Source organism: Ambystoma mexicanum, chromosome 9, assembly GCF_040938575.1.
Source record: "Ambystoma mexicanum isolate Mex_15411 chromosome 9, UKY_AmexF1_1, whole genome shotgun sequence".
NCBI classification, from domain to species: domain Eukaryota; kingdom Metazoa; phylum Chordata; class Amphibia; order Caudata; family Ambystomatidae; genus Ambystoma; species Ambystoma mexicanum.
This window is the reverse complement of record NC_090931.1, coordinates 1,168,806,947-1,168,831,740: the sequence shown is the minus strand read 5'-3', so window position 1 is coordinate 1,168,831,740 and position 24,794 is coordinate 1,168,806,947.

Genomic DNA, 24,794 nt, shown 5'->3' with positions numbered 1-24,794 from the left:
GGTGCCAAATTATTTTTACTTGGACTTTGAGCAGACTCAAGGGACATTTTGGCTGATCTGATTTCCATCACTGTTGCTGAGGGTTCTTTAGATTTAGGTCTAGTATCTCTCATTTTATCACTTTCTCTACCCTGACAATAGAGTACCTCATATAGTTTTGTGCTTTGGCGTACAATCCATTCCAGGGACTTGTCACGGTCAAATTCACAGACCAATTGGGATATGATGTCTTTCTGCAGCCCATAGAAGAAGGCAGTTTTAAACTCATTGGAATTGGGGTCAAAATATACATTAAAGTGAGAAAATGCTCTTTTTAAGTCTTGTAAAAACTTGCGAGGGGATGTATTTGGCCCAGCAGTGAATGTGTAAGCGACTTTCTTTGCCTCCTGCAATGACTGGAAAGGAGAAAAATGATGCCTAATCTCTTTTTCGAACTCCGCCTATGTCATATTCTGCTGTTCATTCAATCCTCTTATAATACTGGCCTTCGGGGCATATAAAGTTAAATGAAAATATTGCCTGTACTGTTCCTTAGGTATCTAGAGTGCTTTAAAAATGTCATGAACCGCTTCTAAGTGATCCTCAATGCAGCATTCCCCTCCTTTTTTAAATGGTTTGATCAGGGCTTTAATGGATTTCATTATCTTTATGGGGCTACTTGCTACAATGCATGGAATTGCACTACTTGGTGACTCAACCCTGGATCCAGGTGTATGGGATTGGTGGTGGCCCCCAATGGGAGTATCAAATCCCCCAAGGGCACTGTAACCAAGTTCAGTCACTGGCCCAGTCACTGGGGCACTAGCCTTTGAGTAGAAATAGAATTCACCTCAACTCCATTGAATGTTGTACCCTGCCGCCTCTCCTGGGACATGGGGATGCACATTTGCTGTTCTAAGTCCTTACACTTTTTAAGGAGCCTGTTTGCTTCGTTTTGCAAATAGTTGTTTTCATCACTCATTTTTATTAATTACCTCCTGCATGTCGCACATTTGCATTTGGCACTCATTAAATTCTTTATTCCTCTTGTCTCTTTCTTGGAGCATTTTAACCATTTCTTGTTCCGCATTTTGGAGGTCACTTTCTTTCTCATAATGTTCTTTTTGTAAAATCTGCATCCCTGACACAATCTCATCTTTATCTTGTCTAATGTGGTCCACCAATGCTTTTAAGTGTATCAATTCTTGTTCACTGTCCTCAAATTGTTTCTTGCTTTTGGACAATTGAACATCAAAATCTCTGCATTTTAACTGCATGTCTTTTTGGCATACATCCAATTCTGCTCTTAACATTTCCTCTTTTTTACTTGCCCCATCTAAGTCAGTCTTTAACCTGTTAATTAGCTGGGTGTCATTTTCTTGCATTCACAGGCACCTATTCAAAATAAACCATATTTTGGCGCATAGCCGTATCAAACAGTCTTTCTCTGCATTTTTATCGGCTGCATTTAATAACCTTAGAAGGCAGACCTGAATTATGATGCCTTCTGCAAAAATATTGTCTAGTTTTTCTTTCTGCACCTCACCCTGAATGCGGTCATGCCATTCTGAGGTACTGTTTGATGACCACATCCCATGTGCGAATAACTTTGCCTCTAAATATTGCACTAGGCCTGAGAATGTGGTTTCCCTTTGAGACATTCTGAAATTCGTTTTTAGGGACCACTGCTATTATGAAATGGGTTCCCTTTAATGCACAGATGGCGGTGTGAGAGACACTTGCCACGCCCAGTAGGTGCTCTACGGTCACTTTCCCGGCCTGCAACGCACCATAAATATGTTGGTTATTTTGTGTAGATTTGGGGCCTAGCGGTATTTTCTCACCACCAAAAATAAAAGTAATTTAGCAATAATCACTCCTTTCATTCAGATTGGGTTTGGTATTATAGTGGTATCGTGGCTATGCATTATTTCAGTACACCGATACATTTAGTTGGTATGCATTTTGTTGTGGCATAGTGATTAGCATAATTTCTTTGTTTTATTTGTGGCCTCAACATACAAAACCCATTTCTTTTGTTTAGACTGTTCTTGTGATCTCTAGAGGCCTCAGGCTTCTACATTATTCAAGAAAACCACATTGTCATATGGAGTGCCACTTATGGCTGTTATCACTGATTTATGTACACCAGTGAGCTATGCTTCCATAAAGTATTCACAACAACATGTGGTATAATCACTAATTTATTTACATTATTGAAACTATTTCCAGAGGCCTCTCTCCCTGCTGACTCATGTACGTCCAGCAGACTATCAGATTGTGTTCCACTCAGAAGTCACACACACATACACTGAGTGGAACCACGCACACGGCTATTTATAATTACTCATAACATAACTTTTTCCACATGGGATGCTTGGCATATATTACCTAATAACCTCCCCTTTTATCAGGTGATATGGGCTAACTGCACCAGAGAAAAACAGAAGCAAATAGAAGCCTTTACACAGATTGTGATTTACATCAGTTTCATTTCAAAAATCATACATTACCAGTTTTGCGAGGCAGTCTTTTCTAGAATAAACATAAGAGAAACAATTGCAAAATACATGGCATTTCATCAGATTCTTTGCAACAATAAAAAGCATAGTGCATCAGTTGACTTGCATTTCTGAATGGCAACATTAGAATGCAACTATCGCTATGCTGCCTGACTGAAATAGATTTCATTCACACACCGCACTCTCCCTTTATGTAAGATAATTACCAGCAAATTGTAGCTGTTCGGCACGCAAACTCTCTGGCTGGTCGCTTTCTTTAAATGGCTCAGGGCTTCCTTTTATAGCACCCGGCGAGGTCATGCAGTTCCAATCTGCACTCTTTGGTGCTCAAGCCGGTGCTAATTGACTAGAATCTCCAGCCTGTGAAGGTCAGCAGTGCCCTGGAACGACGCCCCTCAATCAGGCAGCCCCACAGCAACTCCCGCCAAGTCCTCACCGAAGCTGTGCAAAATGTCCACTGCCTTTCTTCCTCCCCGAGGTGCACTAAGAGACCTCTGCTACAGCCCCTAATATGACGTGCATCCAATAAAAATCTATCATGTCATACCCTCCTTCTTCAAACAATAGCTCACCTTTTCAGTAAGAAACTGTATTCATTAATTTCCTGTTTATTTGAGTTTTGTTTCCTTAGCAAGGAACGTGAAAAGCACAGAGAAAGCGAAAGGAAAAAAAATAATTCTGAATGACTGTTTAAAATGAGTTTTAGCCTGCCTCACTTTGCACTTGGAGAACACATTATGATATTAGTAAGTTTGAATCATGTTAGTACTGTTAATTATATTAGTTCATTAATCCTATAATGTGTCTCCTGCAACAGAGGCATTTCAGGTGAGAAAAAAAAATGGTGCGTTTTAAATGTGAAAAAAATAATGTGTTTTTGACTGAGTAGCCTGTCTTCATTTACATATCCATATGTTACACCGGCAACACATGGCTTGCTGTACCGCATTATAGCAATACATTGATCCCATGCTGTGGTGCTGCACTCCAAAAACACGCTAAATAATCCTACAAATCTTGCTCGGATCCCTGAAAGTGTGCCAGGTCCAAAGGTTCTTTTTCGTCAGCCAAAGGTGGGTCATAATTATAAAGAGGGAAAGTTTGTCTTATCATAGGGCTGTATGATGGAAAGTATGCTCACCACTAAAATTACCACTATACCACAACAAGATACCACTAATAATTGCCACAAAAGTAAGCTAACACTAAATTACCACCAGCATAAGATAGTTCTGAACTATTACCAAAATAGGGTAATACTAAAGTACCATCAACGGTAAGGCCAATTTACTGCCAAAATACTGCCAAAATACCACAATACTAAAATACTGCCAAATCAGGAATTAGCCCCAAAGACAACATCTCCAACAAGTCTGATGCATATAGCCTACAGTTGCATGGTTAGCATATCTCGCATCTCACATTTAGGCATATCGTGTTAGCCATATCTCGCATTTGGTCATATTGTGTTAGCCAGCCATATCTTAGATTTAGGCATCTTGAATTAGTCAGCCATATCTGGCCTTTAGGCATATTGTGTTAGTCAGCCATATCTCACATTTGGGTATGTTGTCATATCTCGCATTTAGGCATCTTGATTTAGTCAGACATATCACACATTTAGGCATACTGTGCTAGTCAGCCATATCTCACATTTACACATATTGTTTTAGTCAGCCATATCTCACATTTGGCATATTGTATTAGTCAGCCATATCTTGCATTTACACAATTAGTGAGCCATATCTTGCATTTAGGCAAGGAGTCAGCCATATCTCGCATTTAGGCATATTGTGTTAGCCAGCCATATCTCACATTTAGGCATCTTGAATTAATAAGCCATATCTCGCCTTTAGGCGTATTGTGTTAGTCAGCCATATCTCACATTTAGGCATATTGTCATATCTCGCATTTAGGTATCCTCAATTAGTCAACCATTTCTCACATTAGGCATATTGTGTTAGTCAGCCATATCTCACATTTAGGCATACTGTGTTAGTCAGCCATATCTCTCATTTAGGCATATTGTGTTAGTCAGCCATATCTCACATTTAGGCAAATTGTGTTAGTCAGCCATATCTCGCATTTAAACAATTAGTCACCCATATCACGCATTTGGGCATGTTGAATTAGTCAGCCATATCTTGCATTCAGGCACATATTGTTAGTCAGCCATATCTCGCAATTAGGCATTCTAAATTAATCAGCCATATCTCACATTTAGGCATGTTGTGTTAATCAGCCATACCTCACATTTAGGCATTTTGAATTAGTCAGCCATATCTCTAGTTTAGGTGTTTTTTTTTGTTAATCAGCAACTCAAATTTAGGCATTGTGTTAGTCAGCCAGATATCGTAGTCTGGAAAATTGTTTGAGGTAACCATAATCTGTGTTTGGGCCAATTGTCCACTGTCTGCTGCTGTGCCCCTATTTAGGTGCCTTTCCCTCTATCCAGGTGTTCCAAATCTTGGTGATATTACATTTTCTGTTGTCCCCCCTTTTTGGGTGCTTTCCACTTTCCACTACTGTTCAGGGATCTTACATCTTGCTCCCTGTCTTCTGCTATGCTTGTCGCAATGTGGGCATTGTCTCCCGCTGTTCAGATCTAGTTACCTGTTATTTGTTGCTGTTGTCTGAGATTTAGGTTGCCACCCCCCAATATTACATCTAGCCATCTAGTACCTGTCGCCATTGCTCCAGTTTGGGCATTTTCTGTCACTGTTTAGATATCTCACATCTAGAGGCTCATCATCTGCCGCTGCTGACTCTAAGCTGAGTGCTTCCTCCATATGATAGGATATCTCCCATCTAGAATAGCCACTCATCTACCCTGCACACTTAAACTTCTGCACAACCTCTCCTCATGCCCACTTTCTCCCTCCCGACAACACATGAAAATGACCTACACCCGCCCACTTCTACACAGAGCATGGCATCACACTCTCAAGCCAGTGGGTGCTCCAAACAACATGACTGCCCTGTCATTACTGCAGCAAATGTGCCACCTTGCTCAAATTCACCTTCCAGATCAGCCCCCTTGGCCACACCCCTCTCTACCTTAGCCAGAACCCTAATGACACACACACATCACACTGCATCAAAGGCTCACACATGGGGAACTTTGCTTCGCACCAATCACCCTAACCTACCACCGGTATGTATACCCGCCCTCCCATCCACCTCTGACCTGCTCCACCCCACCCTCACCCCTTCTCCCACAGAAACCTGTCCTTATCTTGACAACCTTATCCCACTTGCACCACCCCTCACATCCACCCCATCCAGCCCAACATCCGTCTCACCTGTCAAGTCCTCGCCCCCCACACAGATGTCCCGCCAACCTCTTCTCTGCACCCCCTGAACTGCCCTCACCAGACCACCCTCCTCCACCCCTTTCAATTCTCTCATCATGACAGCCATTGCTCTTTCAAGAACTATCGCTTCATCCCCTTTACCCTCAGACCCCCCCATCCTCTCTCACACAACTCTTGCACCCAAATGCACAAAACCTAGGAGATGAGATTGTTCCTCACCCTCGACTCTTCATGCCTCACCAAGCCTGCATCGGTCCACTCTACTCACTGTCCCCAGCCCAGCTGGCAGGACCTCCCTGCTAGCCACTCCCAAATCCTCCCTCTTAAAACATGACCTCTCGCCCACTACATCTACACTGCTACCTCCCTCCGGACCGGAACCCCACTCAACCACAACACGGACCTCACCCACCACACCACCACCACGCACTGGACACCTTCCAACCCCCTTATCCCCTCCTTCCCTCTCATGAAAACCTGCCACCACCCAGTCACTCTTCCCACTCTTGATCCACCTCACTCACTCCCCGTCCCCACAAAGTGAATCTCCAACCGAAACCTTCACCACCCCTCCAATAACACCGACTGTTCTGGCCTTCCAATGCACATCCACCCCTGCGACTGACCCCTGCTCACAGGCCCCTCAGGGCTTCCAAGTCCATCTGGCCACAAGCATCAGGGGAATTACTGCCACGTCCTATCAAGTCACCTACCTCTGATTCAATGCCTGCTCTGTGGACAAAAACAGACACAGAATCTTTGACCTCCTATCCTCTGACAATACCGATCTCATCTTCATCACTGAAACATGGTTCTCAGATGATTGCAAACCAATTGTACACCACAAGGCTTTCCCTTCCTACTACTCGATCATCTCACACAACAGACCTATCAGAGGTGGCGGAGTAGCCATCCTCCACAAACCACACATCGACATCTCACTCACTGAAACCCAGCCCTGCACAGCTGACTCAAAATGCAGAGGCTCCTCGCTGCTGGCTACTCAGTGAAGCAGCAAAGCAGCCTTCCAAATCACTTCAGGTGCACTAACGGAATGCACGCGCACAGATGTGCAAGCATTCTAGTTATATAGGAAGTGACACCGTTCAGGAGGAGGTGGATACAGCACACAAGTTTGTTAAAGTAACAGTGCAAATAGCGATCTAAGAAACACACAAACAATCACAGTGTCAATATATCGAATATTCCTAGTCCTTCTTTTCAATAAAAGTCCATAATTTCATAAGTCCATAGGCATACCACAGCATAAAATAAAATCCAGCCAATGCAGAGGGGCATGGCGCAGCAAAGCAGCCTTCCAAAGTACTTCCGCTGCACTTACGGAATGCAAGCGCTCGGATGCGCAATAATTCTGGTTATATAGGAAGTGACACCGTTCAGGATGAGGCGGCTACAGCACAAAAGTTTGTTAAAGTAACAGTGCAAATAGAGATCACAGTACACAGTGTTCCACTATAAAGTCCAGCAAATGCAAAGGGGAACAGAGTGCATTTACGGGATGTGCGCTGTTAGTAATAGGAGATATTATTAGTGGGGATAATTATGGGGTTATTGGGACCAGGAGTTGTGTGGGAGTACCCCGCTCCATTAAAACAATTATGGGAGTTGCAGGGGTGTCCCCCGCAGGATCCATAGCTTAATATCACCACAAGAATATGGCTATATATTTGTATGGCGATATTTTTGCGGAGATATGAACACATGTAATCCACTGTAGTAGTGTGTGACTGAAACAAATGCTCCCAAAATATCATTTATTAGCGTATCAGTTATCTTTGAAGCCAGAATACATATGTAAATTACACCTTAGATATATTTGTTAAACAAGCACTTAATACCGGATTGGGTTATGGTTTTGTATTATGTATAATCTATACCTATACTCTTAATTCAATGTTTCATTAGTTTTATAATTTGTATGCTTGTTATTTGATGCATTTTAATTGATTGCAGTCTAATGGTTGCATCCCTGAAACCGGACACATTAAAGTCTGTGTCATTTTGCATGCCACACATGGGGGGTCATTACGAGGTTGGAGGTAATGGAGAAACGATGCCGGTAAGGAATTACTGGCACCGCATATCGGTACGGGCTATTCCGACTCAACACTCCGCTATTAGCACCACCGCTGATAGTGTGCTCCCCCATATTGGCATGCACGCGGGCACGCGGCCTCGGGCCGGCAATAGCCTGATGGCGCTAACAGGAGGACATCACAAGTCAGGCGGACATGCAAATACCGGCATCATGAAGGCAGTAATGAAGCGTGCCGGGATGTTGGCAATACCAGCATCGTGAACCAACCGCAAACAGCAATGTCCAGTGTTCCCAACTGCCAAATCTGCACAGGTGGTGGCAATGGAGTCTGGCCTAGCACAAAAGGAGCACACCCACACACCACACCGCTCACCACACCAGAATTATTCCACTTGTAGTAGAAATACTGGGGCTGGAGGACATGCTTGCATTGCTACACCAGCAACAACAACAGGCACCACAGAGGAGACGCAGGAGGAGAAGGAGGGTGAGACAGGCCCAGCAAGCTCCACCAGTGCAGCCAGTGGTACCATGCAGGCAGCCCCAATCCCTTGCATCAGAGCCAGTCCATTCAACCGAACCCCTGAGCAGATCCACACCATGTACCACGTGGACCCGGATAGCATCACCACCATTGTGGACATGGTACATGACGACATTGTCAGCCTGATAGAAATACGCACCGCCATCCCACCTCTACTGAAGGTAGTGTCTGTGCTCCACTTCCTGGCCACAGGCACCTACACGCACACAGTGGGGCAGATGCATGGCATATCACAACCCTTATTTTCTCACATGCTGAACCAAGTGCTGGATGCCCTCCTGAAGCACACAAGGGACTACATATCCCTACCACGGACTCTCCAGGAGATCTTTGACACAAAAGTTGCTTTCCATGCACTGGAAGGCATGCCAAATTGTATTCGTGCACTTGACTGCACCCATGTGGAATTGGTGGTCAAGCATACAACAGAGGTGGTGTACCGCAATCGTAAGCTATATCACTCAATCAATGTACACATGGTATGTGACTCCAGGAAGATCATCACACATTACTGTGCCCAATTTCCTGGATCAACTCATGACTCAATGGTCCTGTGCATCTCCACGCTTCCACGCTACATGGAGCGACATGCAGGACGACATGCCTAGCTACTTGGTAAGTAGCATGACAGGCACATGGCAGTGAAATGGGGGGAGAGATGCACACACCACCATGGTGTCATTGTTGTGGTGACAGCACGATGTGCACATCCCACAACACGTGCACCACCCATCATCGGACCTCACCCTCCATAACACAATCCAGCAACATGCTGTGAGTATTCACAATGTAAATGTCTGCAGCAAATCACTACACAGGGCAAGCATCCATGAGAGGGCACATAACAAAACCACCAAGGGAATCCACTGCTTGTCACAGGGCCACCACCACAATAGTGCAGCATGTCTACATGGGTATAATCAGTGCTGAATGTCAAATAATGGAGAGACTACTGCCAACACTGCCAGTCAGAAATTCTTACAGACACTACACATCACATATATATCACAAACACAGCGGCATGCGTCCACAATGCATGAGCAACATCAACGCAGTGTACATTGTGTATCATCTTGAAGATGCAAACACCATAAGGCCATGGCACATCACACATTAGGGAATGTAAAATGTGTGCATACAACCAGGGACATGTGCATGTGACCAACAAATATCTGCAGGCCTGTATGATAGGTACAGCTGTCCATCATGAATCGACTAGCACATACCTTATTTTGCTCCCATGCAGGTTATAGTGGCTATCCCTTGAAGCCGTGGCTCCTCACCCCTGTCCGAAACCCGCAGAACAGGCATGAGGATCACTACAATCATTCCTATACCCGTACCCTTGTGGTCATCGAGCAGAACTTTGGCCTGTTGAAGGCACGTTTTCGCTGCCTTAGCCAGTCGGGTGGGACACTCCTCTACAGGCATGAGAAAGTGGCCAATATCATCATGGCATAGGGCTCAATGGGAATGGGGAGGGATCTAATAACGGGCCTGTTAACAACGGGCCCGTTATTAGCTACCTGGTCCTTTAGCGAGATTCGCTAAGGGACCTTGTAATGCGGCAGTAAGGGGTTAACAGGCCCGGAATCCTTACCGGCGCCGTTAACCCCTTACCACTGCACTCGTAATGAGTCCCAGTGTTTTCTTGGGACACTCACCTCCATCCGCCGATGAGGTGGTGCCACGTTCCATCTCGCCCACACCTTCTATTGCCTCGATGCCAATTTGCTGGCACAGATTTCCTCCCACCGGCTTAGCTTGATAGGGGAGCTGGGACCACCACCAGTAGCCAGGCCCTGGCTCCGGTTGGCCAACATTATGTTCCTGACTCTCAGGCACAGGTCGTTCCACCGTTTGCGCACGTCCTTGACTGTGCGGGGGGTGTTCCCTACTGCACTGACTTTTGGGCAACAAGTTGCCAGATCACCTTCTTCTTCATATGTGCCTCTCTCTTGAGGTTGTTGGCAAACACAACCTCAGCATTATCTGCGAGTGTCTTGGCAAACATTGTCAACTCGTCCTCCATAAAGCTCTCTTTGCGCTGTCGGGATGTGCCTTTTTTGACAGCCTTAGGCATGATGCTGTTGGTGATGATCTTTTTCTGCAGTTGGAAATAGGCTCCAGGTCCTGTGTAGTGAGAATGGCAATGAATTGAATTTTTCAAGATGGCCGCCATGCTATTTCCCGTTCCGGCGCAATGAGGCTACTTCCGGTTCCACTTATTAGTGGTCACTAATAGCAATGCCCGCTAATGCCATATCCATTGATGCCGGTCATGTTATTTAGGGGAGGACGGCGACGGTAGTGCTGTCTGCACTTTCCATGATGCCGCTAAGGGGCATTTTTGGTACTTTAGCGGCATGCCAGTACTGTTGACACCGGCATGCCGCTACGCTCATGCACGCAAACTCGTAATTGCCCACTATTAGTGGGCTCTTTCCTACATGGACACAGTATTTGCTCCATGCCGGTAAAAACTGTTTTTTTTACCTCCAACCTTGTAATGACCCGCATGGTGTTGGGCTTGCAGGGAAGCAGCCTAGAGAGTATCAGAACAGGCTGTCACAGGCTGGTACAGGTAAGTGGTGGGGGTGGGCCAAGTGTGGCAGTGTGGCCACAAAGCAGGAGAGGGGTGCAGGGTGCCCCCCACTGGACAGGGAGAGGGGGGATCCATAAGTCCGACCCTGCAGGGGCAGCCTTCACAGCTGCCTTCCGAAGTGTCAGTCTTTTGTTTGTAGTCTTCACTCCTTGAAACATTTTAATGGAGACATCTCACATAAAATAACATGACGACAGAGTAACCCACACCCTGTAAACAAAGTGATTCATGCTACACACATTGTTGGCCCAAACCTCTTTTTCAAAATCTTCCTCTGCCTGTCCCTTCAATTGTCTACTCCCACAGCCTCTCCAAATTGTCCTGAAATTCTCCTCTTTCTATTGGACGTGTCTTCTCATCATGCCTTCATCTTTTGCAGTGCCTAAGCAACCAATCACCAAATTGTACCCAACTTATCTTTGCTCCATTGTGTGGATGCAAATCCAACAGCCCAATTTATAAGCAGAGAAAGCTGCAAAGGGCACCACAAGCAGCGGAAAAGCTTTATTTGAGTAATGTGACAGGCAGTAACTACAAAGCACAGTACACATCAGTTGTACCACTTATTTATTTATGTATTTATTTATTTACTTATTTATGTATTTGAAAATTTGTAGAGCGTGCAAAACCCAGAGGTATCTATGTGCTTAGTTTTACGAGATTGGTTACTGGCGTTTAATATATCTTATTCATAGTTACAGGCATAAGGCTTATCTTACATTCTTAGCATACATTATCACACATTATTACAGAATTCTCACATATTTGCCAGCCATAATTTGTTGCATGATTTACAGGAGTTGCTTGTAGGAGGCAGGTGCAAAGTAGCCTAGCAGGAGTGCAGAAAGTGACTCCAATGGTGTCATTGTGTTCTGCATGTTGCCACACTCTGGTAGGTGACAGTTAGATAGAATCTTGATTGAAAAGCAAAGTTTGCGGAAGGACCACAAGGATGTGTCTGTCCTCAGGGTTAAGGGCAGAGTGTTCCATAGTTTGGCCGTGATCACTGGGAAATTGGAGCCATCAGTTTTATGATGCCTACATGTCAGTGTGGGGATTAGGCTGGTGTAGGAGGACTGGGTAAATATGTTGGATTGGGTTTTTGAGATTAAATTGGTGAGGTATGCTGGTGCATTGTTCGAGAGGCATTTGTGAGTAAGCGAGTGGACTTTGAATTTGATTCTGTTTCGTACTAGGAGCCAGTGGATGTTGCATCTTGTTGAGGAGATGTGTTTGCGTTTGGGTACATCGAGTGCTGCTCTGATTGCATTGTTTTGCAAAACATGTAGTTTGCTAATGTTTCTGGCATTGGATTCTGCAAAGAGTGAAATGCAGTAATTGACCTTAGAGAGGATCAATGCTCTTGTCAGCGTGATCCAGTTGTCAGAGGAAAGGAAGTGTCTGCTGGCTCTGATTAATTTCGAAGTGTATGCTTCAGAAGAGACTATGGCATTAACCTGTCTTTTTAAGGTAAGTGCCGAGTCAATGTAGACACCTAATGTTTATATCTCCTTGGCAACGATGATGGTATTGCTGTCATTATTGAAGGATTTGTAGAGATGTGATAGTTTATTTAGTTTGGATTTGCTTCTTAAGTTGATTAATTCAGTATTCTCATCATTGAGGCATAACTTTGTTTGTGCCATCCAGGCTTGGATGGTGAGGTAAATTTGGCTGAGGGTGTTTGAGTCAGTGTCATAGCAGAGCGTGATACGAAGGAGTACTTGATTGTCGTCCGCGTGATTAGTATACGCGACACCCAGTTTGTCTAATTTGTCAAAGAGAGGCTTGGTGTATACATTATATAATGTAGGAGACACACATGAGCCTTGAGGTACACCACATGAGACTAGGGCAGGATTAGCAGCTTGGGAGGCAGAGAAGACCCTCATTGTATGGTTGGAGACAAACCATGCAATACACTTCATGGCTTCGGGGAGAATTTATCTGCCATTGGTAGATGGTAGCAAGGGATTTTGAGGTTGACCAGATCAAATGCTGTGGATAGGTGAAGCAGAAGGAGGATGCAAAGGTCCCCTTTGTCCTTGATCTGGTCCATTTGTATCTTTAAATGCAGAAGTGCTGTTTCCGTTCCGTTCCGTGGCCCGGGTGAAAGCCAGATTGACTGCATTAAAATTTGGATTGCTCATACATAAATATAGGCCAGATAATAGATGCGCCTTCCTGGGCCGAAGTTATTAGGTCACAGAAGCATATGGATGAATCCTCACAGCAAAATACACTTAATTCATGTCAATCCTAGATGGCGCACGAACATGGCCAGTGCCCTTGGAAGACAGGGTTTAAAGCGAGGCAGCGATTGGTCAGAAGCTAGGGGTGAAGTAGGTACCCAAGCTCCATGCAAGAGAAAACATAACAAATAATGTCCTTACACAGTAGTTGAGACTTACAAAATAAAGTCCACAGTTTGGTGAGAACAAGGTAATGCATTGAATAGTGGACAAAAACAGCAAGGAAACACACTGCCCCCTATTGGAGAATGGCCACTGAGATTTAAGCCACAAGTACCAAGTAACCAGGGTATTTTGACTGGGAATATTAGAGAGAACGAATTCATGACAAAGAAAACAAATACATACCTGCTAAATGCAGGAATAAAGTAGAGTATCATGGAAAGGAGGGACTATGAGTAACTTTATTGTCTCACAAACAACTATATTCACAAAACCAAGATAGTGAACACACAACACATAAATGCACATGTAAGGTTTGTACACAGTATTCAAGAAGTATTTCTTAGGAGGTTGTGTGTTCCCATAATGGGAAAGGAAGGATATGTCGTTTGTACAGTCACAAGCCTGATAACATTCAGAGGGACCAACATTTGGCTCTCATGAAAAAGTGACAAGGTGTTCGTTTTTTTGCCACACTGTTTGCATCTCACAAAATGAAGGGGTAAGAAACCCACGATGGAACACTCAAGGGTGGGATAGCCAATGGGGAGACAATATGCATGTTGCACAAGGCATAAAGCTTGCACAGCCAGTGAAAATAATGCAGCTTTGATAAACTCTGAGTATTAAGTCATAGTATTAAGTCATAGTTAAGAGTTATTAATTTGGTCGTGCGGTGTAGGTTATGCCAATTGGAGTATTAAGTCATAGTTAAGAGGCAGTTATTAATTTGGTCATGCGGTGTACGTTAGGCCAATTGGGCTACGTACTGTATGATTTCTTCAGCGGACATCAACGACTGTCCAATCAGTAATTAATAATGCACGTGTATCTTGAAACATTGTTAAACTATGATGTCACTCACTCCTATATATACCACCATTTATTGATGGCATATTGAATGATGCTTATATTACGCCTGGCCGAGGCTGCATGTAATAAACGTTTGTTTTTGTTGCTACTCATGCACTTGTATTGCTCATTGTATACATTTTTTGGCTAATTGGGTTTTTGGGCATACCTTACACCATGCTGACTGGAAGGAGACTGGCTCTGGCTTCATCTCCCGCAAAAACACAGTGGCATGCCTACACATTGCCAGCACTGTTAAGCCCAACACTGCAGTTCACAAAATGAATCAAAGGCTGGATTAAAGAAGCCATTGGTTAAATGTGCAGCAGGAACTGTCATTTTGCGCATCCAGCATTTTGGCAAATCAAATGGAACTGCCTTAGAAGCACAGATAGAGTGTAATGAATTTGCTACTAACCTGAGCAAGTACAAGCATGAGAAGAAAATAAAGCACCTACTTAACCTTCAAACTTCTACAAACCAAGAACCAACACAATCAGAAAGGCACAATTACGAAATATACCTCCTTTGCCTTTTGTGGTACAGTGGGATGAGGTTAGGCTATACACTCAAGAGGGGTGTGAATGTGGTTCAGTTGCAACCGAACAGTGATTTATAACAGTCCAAAATAAAGTAATTTTCTATAAATATATATTATAGCACGGCGGTCGCTGCTATACAGTTGGGTTTCAAGATACATAGAAGACATGAACATTGAATTTCTAATAACCTTTCACTTGCATGACCGATTTGGCTGAAATACTGCAAATGACAGGTTTGTCATGGGCCCCCTAGACTGGAAATTTTGAGAAATATTTGTTAACACATGAAAAAGTTAAGAAAGTAAAAAAACTCTGTTTTCGACTACTCCCATTCATTTTCCCATAGAGAAAAGGTGCAGAATTCTGCTCAGCGCACAGCAAGAACCGCTCGATGAAATTGGACCAGTTATGAAAAAACTTGGGCACGACCCCTTGACTCAATTTCTGGGAGGGGGATGGGGTTATTCTGTCCATTATTTGTTAAAAATGCTATGGAGAAAGAGGTGCCCCTTCCCCCAAAAAATATAGCTATATCACCCATGGTGCTCTGCATGAGAGAGGCCTTTCAGAAATGAAAAACCGCCAATTTTGGTTTGTGCGATGCACAAGATTACCGCAGTTATAACAGAAATAGACACAGCTAGCCGAAAATTGGGTAAAATACCATTTGGAGGAGGAATGAGGGTGCAATGCCATCATGCTAGGGGTGTGGAGGGGGAAAGAGGACACCATGTGAAATTGGTGAGTTAGGGGTGCTGGGGACCAAGTTCACAAAACTGTGGTTATTCGGCAGGATAACCACGGTTATAATAGAAAAAGCGACCAGGAACATGAATTGAGTATTGCGGTAATGAGAGACAGTCTAGGGAGGGGAAGAGGACTTGTGGGGGTAGCATGGCAAGAGGAGGGGGCCCATGGTGAGTGCCTGGGAGGGCAGGGAAGAGTGTTAGATTTTGCATGCTTTTTACAGCTAGATGCAGTTATTTGCGGGCACCTACGGATACCTGTGGTCATCTGTAGTACATTGCAAACATAACCACAGTTATTGGAAAAAGAATGAGCTAACAAAATTAGACGAATACAAAAAAGTGGAGTTTTACAGCTACAGTGAAATTGGGGGTAATGGATGTGGCTGAATGGTCTGGCTACTGGGTTACTTTAAAGAACCGAATGGTGCAATAGGAAAAGTGGACACTGACGATGGCCATTGTGAGTGGGCCGAGAAATTTGGAAAATATACAGTGGGCCTGAAAAACTTGTACAGTGACCACAGCAAAGACTGTGGCCAACTTGTGGGTCCTAAATAAACATATTGGTGAAACATATATAGTGGGCAAGGTCAAAGGTCATGGCCACTGACCATGGCCGAGGTCACGGCTAGTGGCTTGATAGTGTTTTAAAATACTCACTGGCCCGGGCTGAAGGCATTGGATAGTGGGCCCAAAAGACAGACATATTGGGGGAACATGTAAAGTGGACACAGCAAAGGCCTTGGCCACTGGTCGTTAGCGAAAACCATTGCTAGTGGCCCAGTAGTGTTTTAAAATATAGAGTGGTCATGGCCAAAGGCTGTGCTCAATGTCCAGGGCTTAAGGCCCTGGATAGTGGGCCTACAAGACAAACATATTGAGGGAACATGTACAGTGGACACAGCCGAAGGCCATGTGTAGTGGCCCATAAAAAACTATTGTAGAAAAACAAACTTTAGTTAAAGTGCAGTTAAATTGAGCAGATTTAACACAACAAATCCCTTGAAATTCAGCGGATGTGGGAAGGCCCCTGTTTCCCTTCATTTATAATCCCAGCCCAACCCCTGCCCACCCATTTTAACCCCTTACTGCACCCACCATATATATATTTAAAGAAATTGGGTATTTGTTTTGGTATACATGTTTAAACATTGATGTTATTGGGAATTTTGTATTGGTTTAAATCACTGCATACTGTTGTGTTGTATTAAATCTGCTCAACTTAAATGCACCTTAAGGTTTTTTCATTGAATATATATGTATATACATATCTATATATATGAAAGAAGTCCTGACTGACTGACCTACTGACTCATCAACACTCAGCTCAAACCTTTAACCTAGGACATTTGCAGGGTACAAAAATAGAGATACACATGTTTTACCATTTTCGGAAAAGGGGGGTCAATACCCATAACTCACAAAGCGAACCCGTTAGAAAAGTAACATTTCCAATTTTAAATCTTCAATAAAAAGTATGATTCTGAACTGCTTCTTAAAGTTGGTAACAGAAATGATCCCGTATTTGAGAACAAATTTGTCATCCCTTCCAACCTAGGCACAGTCGTCAATTCCCTGGCAGACCTCACATCAAAAGTGTAGCCTGACATAAATAAATCTAATTGATACATCTACAGAACGGTTAAGTGTGCCATTTTAACATCAACGAACAGCATGGCTGCTGTAATCAATTAGATATTTATTCTTTTAGAGGCGTACACATGGAGTACAAATTTGTATACTCAGTGGTTCAGAGTGATGGCGCAGTCCACAACCCCATTGGGTTCTTGAACACTTTAAATCCTGCTGGTCTTCGTGAACACAAACCACTTCACAAAGTGGGAGCACCTGTGAAATTATTGCTGAACCTCAACCCATTTAAGCTCTGTAATGGCACCAGATTGTGAGTGAAAGCTCTCCACAGAGCTAACCGGTTCTGGCCAGGGGGGTCCGTGTTCATACCACAAATACCTCTTATACCTCTTATATCTTCAGAATACTCATTTGAATTCAGAAGAGTTCAGGTCCCCTTAAAGATTGGTTTTGCCATGAGCATCAACAAATCTCAGGGGCAGACTTTAAAAGTTGCTGGGATTGACCTAAGTGAAGACTGCTTCTTACATGGGCAGTTTGATGTGGCCTGTTCTAGAGTAGGGTCACCTAACTCTCTTGTAATCCTAGCACCTGAAGGGAGAACCACTAATGTAGTTTCGAAAGAAGTACTCAAATATTTTTGTTTGTAGGTTGCAGATGTCAATTAAGTAATTTTTATTTTTTGTTTGTCTCATTGTCTGTTTGTAATTACACCACAATAAAATGTCAGGACGCACATCAATGTAACAACTATCTTTGTTTTGTAGCGGTGCAGCCAATATGCCCAGACTAACGTCTGCAATGAACAATGCTTATTATGTTAAGACATCAACCTTTAAATTATATTCCATACAGTTTGAACAAAAACCTCATGTGTCTTTTGAAAACAATTGTACCAAATCTGAAAGCTGTGGGCAACAGCTTGTATATATATCCTTTAATTAAACACACCATGTGCAACAATAACAACAATTTTAAATAAAACACTACCTTAACCGACCCCTGTAGAAAGAGCACAGAATATGCAAGATAACAAGATGCAGCAAAGTGATAGGGGGAGAAAAGGCAATAAAATCCCCAATTTGTAAGTGATATCTTTTTGAGTTGCATAAAGGGAGTAAGGTAAGCTAGCCATTTTCATGGCCCAAAATGTACCAGGGGGCAGATATCAGTCAATACTTCCTTTGCAGTGTCTTGGTAGTTCAACAACGACAAATAGGCTTCTTGCTTCTGTTTGAGTTTCAAGCGGTTGGAAATGCGGCAGTTGCAGAGGTGATGATGGTATGCACAGGTGAGTCAGTTCGGTGCTGGGCCTCGTATGAGTTTTGGAAGAACACCAGGGTCAATTTCATTGGTGACTCATTTGGTGATGAAGAATCTTGTGGTCCAGACAGCAGTTCAAAGAGTGTTGTTGCAGCATTACTTCTTTGAGTCAAGGCAACAACATTTAGTGCAGTGGCAGACGGTTTCAAACTTGTGAGACAGTGATTCAAAGTTTAGTGAATTAAAAGACAGCTCTGAAGGGTTCTGGTGGTTGGATTTGGGTCCAACATGCTTCAATCACGGCTCACAGCTATTCGATGGCAAAGTCGCAGGAAACCTGACTGTCTCTCAGGATTTGTGAGTCTCACTCCAGGATCTTGGGGACAAGATGAGTCCTTTTCTCAGCCTTCCATATATGGCGGCATGAAATACACTCAGGAGGGGTCGAACAGCACAGTGATTTGCTTGGCAGAAGTGTGTTTGGCAGAGATGCAAATCTTGTTGCAGAAGTAGTTCACTCCCCAATGGTCTCTGGGAAAGGTTAGGGGACAGGGCTTGTCTATGCCTATCCCTTGGAACACCTACTTTAACTTTACAACTGGAGGACTTTGGAAATGTGTGGTCTCCCAACAGGACCCAACAAAATCTTCTTGAAGGTTTAAAGTCCAGATATGATTTAAAGAAGAGATGGGAGACCCATTCTTTCAAAGGCAAAGCCCCAATCTGGACTAAAGCTAGCCTGCTTTAGGGACACGCTCCTGGTGTGTAGAACAAGGGGACTAGGACTTCTGACTTCACATCCAAAGTGCTTTGTGCTACTGGAAGTAGAGGAGAAACAAAGGACACATAGAAGCAAAGAGAGACAAGATAGAGGAACCTTCCTCCAGCTGTACATAGCTCCCTTAGTCTACATTAACCCCAACCCCTCCCTTCTCAATATAACCAAAGGCCTTTTGATATGCAGCACTCTGGTGTGAGGCTACTCCTTTTGAGGATAGGTGTGCACTTTGATTCTTATAAACAGGACAGATTCCTCTGGAGTGGATGTCTTTCTGGGGAGGGGGTTACCTACCCTCACAAAGGGAAATAAGGAGGCACTACCAAAGATTATGGTCTTGTTTACAGCAGCAAGAGCAACCTGCACAGCTTAAATGGGTGCATGTGTGATACAAATTGATAATGCTTGGAAAACTATGAGAGATGCTGGCTACCATACCTTTAACTCAGGTGTGGCTTTTTATTTACAGTTGTATGAGCCACCAGAACAGTATCCTCATTGTTGTGTAATTTTGGGGACATTGGTGTATATCTTAAATGCAGCCCCTGCACTGCAGTTACGTAGGCAGTCACTGCAGCTGTCAGAACGACACCTGTGACTTCTGAACCTGCTCTGTGTCGCTGGAGAATAGGCACTGCAGATCAGGCTACTGATGCAGTTGGGCCGAGGTGTACAATGGAGTATATAAAAGGGAAATCTGATCAGCAGATTTCTCTTCCCGAAATGGAATTACCCACATAATTTTATTGGCTAATACATTTTTATTAAAGCCAGGGCTTCTATACTCTTGCTAGATGGCAACTCCTTGCATGAAGAATTGCCCAATGTCAGTAAACCTAGTAAGAAACCGTAAACATTACACATTCATGTCCCAGATGTTGTTTACCCAATACAGACAACGCAGCTGCTGATGATTTGTTTGGCCTGGTTCTCCAGAACCCACGTGCCAACTTCATCCTTACCTAGGGGTGATAATGATTTAGTATTTAAATAGCACTATCACCAAAGCACTGTGCCTAGAACAATTTAACTACAATTATCACCCAACTGAAGTTGTCCCTGCTGCTGGGATTCAAGCCTGCAGATCACATACAGATTGTAACAAAGAGCGCACGATCACACACAGATTGCGACAAAGAGCGCACAACTCGCTGAGCAATCTTCCCAGCATGTTTGCGGCATCCATTTAGGCCAGAAGGAAATCGCTTCAAAAGTTAATAGAACATCTGTATGCATTGCTCTAATGCATTCTATCAAGTGAACACGTTAGTGAATGAGATATCTCATTGGGCAACTTTTTTTGGGATTCTGTTCTGTAGTGGAGTTATATAAAACATATCCTCTTTTCCCTTCCTCTACACAAAGAAATCAATCGAGGCCTGCTGATTTGTGGCAGGATGAGGTATCCAGCCATGCTTTGTGATTGGCTTTATTGACCGGTTTCTGCGCCGAAGCCCGGAGCAGAATGCTGTTCCAGTTCGGCCGAAAGTCACAGAGGAAAGTCACTGCTCCTGTCATCACATACATACTAAGGCAGTTAATGGTTTAGTTCTAGGAAAGCAAATGCAAAAAGTGATTTTGTAGGATCATTTCCTTTGAAAATATGTATATAAGGAAAAAAAAGTATGTGTCGTCTATTTATTCACATGTGTTTCTATTGTCCTTTCAGAATCTGCCTGCGACTTGGGCCCTTGCTCATGTTTCCATTCATTCTTTGGGGAGAGTGGTGTATAAAGATTTATTTAAAAAGACTTCCTCCAATCTGAGGAGGAGTAAAATGCGTATTCATGGAGTATTTATTGTTCACAGCTAAGGGTTAGTCTCCTCGTCTTGTGGCGTATTTCTGTAATACTTTAAACTAATCTGAAGTAGAACTTTTGTTCCATTGTGAAAAGCAACTCTTTCATATGCAAAGTATCAACGTTCCTATCCGGCAGGTAGGGAGTTCTCGTTTTCAGCAACAATCAAAGTATTGTGACTATTCAAAGCATCGCCAGAGCGAGTTCTTTTAGTGAATTCCAGCAACAACAAAAAACAAAAAAGAACGAGCTATAACTGTAACTTGGGGGTACTGAGACTCATTAATATTAACACTGTGTGACAAACAAACACGGAAAATGATGTCTAACAGTTCAATACATCTAGACTACACAATTTAACATAAAAACATGGTATTTATGTGATACAACTGGGTTTGCTGTTACTCACTCTGTCTATAATGGTGCTGGTGTTCGTGAAAATGCATAGCATGCCTGTAGTGTTCGGTTTTTTTTGTTAGCCTATTGAAAAGAGCACTGCAGCGTTTAAGTACTGCATGCTGTTAATGTGTTGCAGCCCTTCTGTTTTGGAAGCGGCGGGTGCTAGTAAAAGTAGTTGTGTTTAGCTTCACAATTAGGCAATTCATTGTCCATTGAATGCACTTCTAACAGTAATTTTGTTTTTCTTGTTGGCTATTCCCCGATGTCAGAATTGGTTCTATGAGAGAATTCCGGTCAATCCATGACTGAAAGCTTTAACGTGCTCTACTGTCTACTGCCTCTAACTGATGCATTAGGTTAGGTAGCTGCACCTGCCTGCAACTTTAGGCCAGATGTTACATGAGAGGGCAGGCACCCCATGACACGGTGTATTGTATTATACTGCCTGTCATAACCAATTCCACCAAAGAACGCTGCTCTTGCAATGCCTAAACCTCACCTCATCTAAAACAATGCCAAACACCTGTTGCTTTTCTTATATAGATGATGCACCACACCACACCACACCCAGCCTTATTTCATGACTTTCTCTAAACACAAATACACCAGGGGCGTCTGCCAACACCACCGTGGCGCATCCACAGAAGGTGGCAACTTGTATATTATCTGCAGCAATTCCACTGGCTAAAAGACTCCATCTGTAGAAGGTCTCCAGAGTTGCACTATCCAGGGGCAGGGACTCTGGATTACTCGGACAGCTACTGTATGTGTCTTTCTACTAATATTCAGCTCTGACATCAGTCCATGAGGGCGAATTTATTGTAGTAAGTATTTAGAAATACCAAGAATGTGCTCCAATTTCATGTCTTGTGGCACCCACATTTCCTCAAAGTACACCTGCCTTCTCCTTAGGAATGATGTTAACACTATTGTTTGTAGATCTCAGAACAATGATACATTGAAATAAAATGCTAGAAGTGAAAATAAGGCCATGAAGATAAGATAATGCAAATTGCTGAATATCAGTTATTGATGAGTTTAAAATGCTAGTTTTGCAACAATAAAAAGTCAGAAGTCAAAATGTATAGAGGTTGTAAACGAAAGTCTGCAGCACCCACTTGCCTTTCAGGGAAAATATTGGCCTTGAAGGAAATAAAATTGAGTCGTACCAAGTTATGAGATATATTAGTTCATAATCCATTTAGAAGGGGCTTGCGACAATAAGGGGGACATGTTTGTATTGGCAATACACTTGTATAGTTGTTAATGCTATTCTACTGATTATATCCCAGGAAAATGTGCATGTATGCTACAATGTGTATTGTATTCTTAAGGAAGACCTAAGTAAGACTTATAATGGAGCTTCTATGTCAATTTGGAGATGCTGTTTTTTAAAATCTTGTTAATTGCAATATGAAATGTTTAAATGTAAAATAATAACACAATTAAACCAAATAAATAAATAAATACAGGGTAAATACTGTCGCTCGGAAGGCCTTCTCATTGCCTCCACACAAATCTGTAAAGAAGCTAAAGAACACGAAACAAACACTGAAAACCCCAGATGGTTGTTACTACACTGTCGTGAGCATATGAACAAGACCGGGTAAAGTAGAGGATTTGGCAATCGTTTTGGTACCGGTTGAGAAGGCCCTGTATGAGCCAAGTTATAAGCAGACCTAGGAAAGCACAGTTATTTGTAAAGATGTTTATAATAAATTCAGTAAATGGAAGGCGATATAGATTAGTTGCAGTTCATGAGAGGGTTGGGAAGGTCCCAACGATATGTCATAACTGCCCTACAAAAACAAAGCGGTTTCAAATTGAACAGGCGTCTGCAAAAGTGAAGGCCTTAACATCAGTAGAACATTCATATGTCAACATAGATGGAGACATCTCAACTTAAAATGCAATACATGTTCACAGAGTGGCAAGAACATGAAAATGTATGCTTCTTTTGGAAAGAGGCAATTAACCATAGTCCCTTTCAGATCGTATTTAAAGTGAACATTGAGAAAACAGAAGAAGGGTTATAAAATAGCTATTCAATTAATTGGAGGCAAAGTGATTATTAGATGGAATGAGGACTGTTTTTGAAGACCCTGACAAACACACAAGAAAAAAGTGTGTTTGTAATGGCCCAAGCAAATTCTCTGCTACTGAATTACAGAACGATGACATATTACAAATCAAAGGCAACATTCATATAGTGTGTGGGTAAACAGGATGTTACATTGACATACATCTTGCTGGTGTGCCCCAAATGAAGAGAAATGAGAAGGAGAACTCTGGGATATTGAATTGGCTGTCTGACACTACATCCGGTGTGAGGAAGGCAACTGTAAGCTTCTTGATGGTCACCTGAAAGATTAAAAATCAATGTACGATTCAGTCTAATTCTCACCATATATGTCAAACTGTATCTGCATTATTTTATAAAGTAATTTCATTGCATTTGATGGATGAATAACATTAGCACTTATGTGTGGTGGAGTCCCCTGACTGCATTTTTAAATGTTCACAAGGGAAAGTGTCGAAGGAGACTCATTGTTACTCCTTCATTTTCCACTCCATCTTGTGAAAAAGGAAACGCTGCCTGCAAATTATTCTTTGAAGTGGGTGTTTACTAATGAATTCCTATAGAATCCACCAGGTCTTTAGCAGGAGCAAAATCAAGGAGGATTACTTAGGAATTCATGTGTTTACAACTGGATGAACATGTCATGCAGGTGTACTATGTAACTCACTGATGAGATTGACGAGGAATATGTAGCAAAGAACGTATCTCTACTCTGTGCCCTTCCTCCATCTTGTGGCAGTTTCAAAATGGAGCACAGCATTAAATGGAGGCATACAAGAAGTGTACCTCGCATGTATGGCCCCCTTCAGTTCTCTCAAGCACCAAAACAGCCAGGTTTTACTTTATATACATCTACAACAGCAGAAATCATGTTAATCTTCTTGGCAAGCACCTTTATGTGCTGCCAATGCCTCCTATGAGAACTTTTGCCTACTTACCATAAACTACTTGTCTGTCACATTAACACAGACCAATGTCCAGCTGCTGAAATATTAAATCTTCCATCTGCCAGGTTGGGCATCATTTTGAAGACATAGGCCCTCATTAGGAGTTCGGCAGTAGCCATGCTGCTATTGGCGGCATGGCTGCTGCCAAAATCGCATCCGGGTCCGCAGAATGAGGAATAACCGGGCCATTCCGAGTTCGAAAGGCCCGGTAATTCCTCCCTCCAAGGACCCGGACCCGGTCCTTCCCCATTTCCATTTCAGCCCCTATAGGGCTGAATGGGAATGGGAGAGGGAGCAAACAACAGGCCATTACGAGTTGGCCCGTTGTTTGCTCCCTCTTCCCCTTGCGGGACCC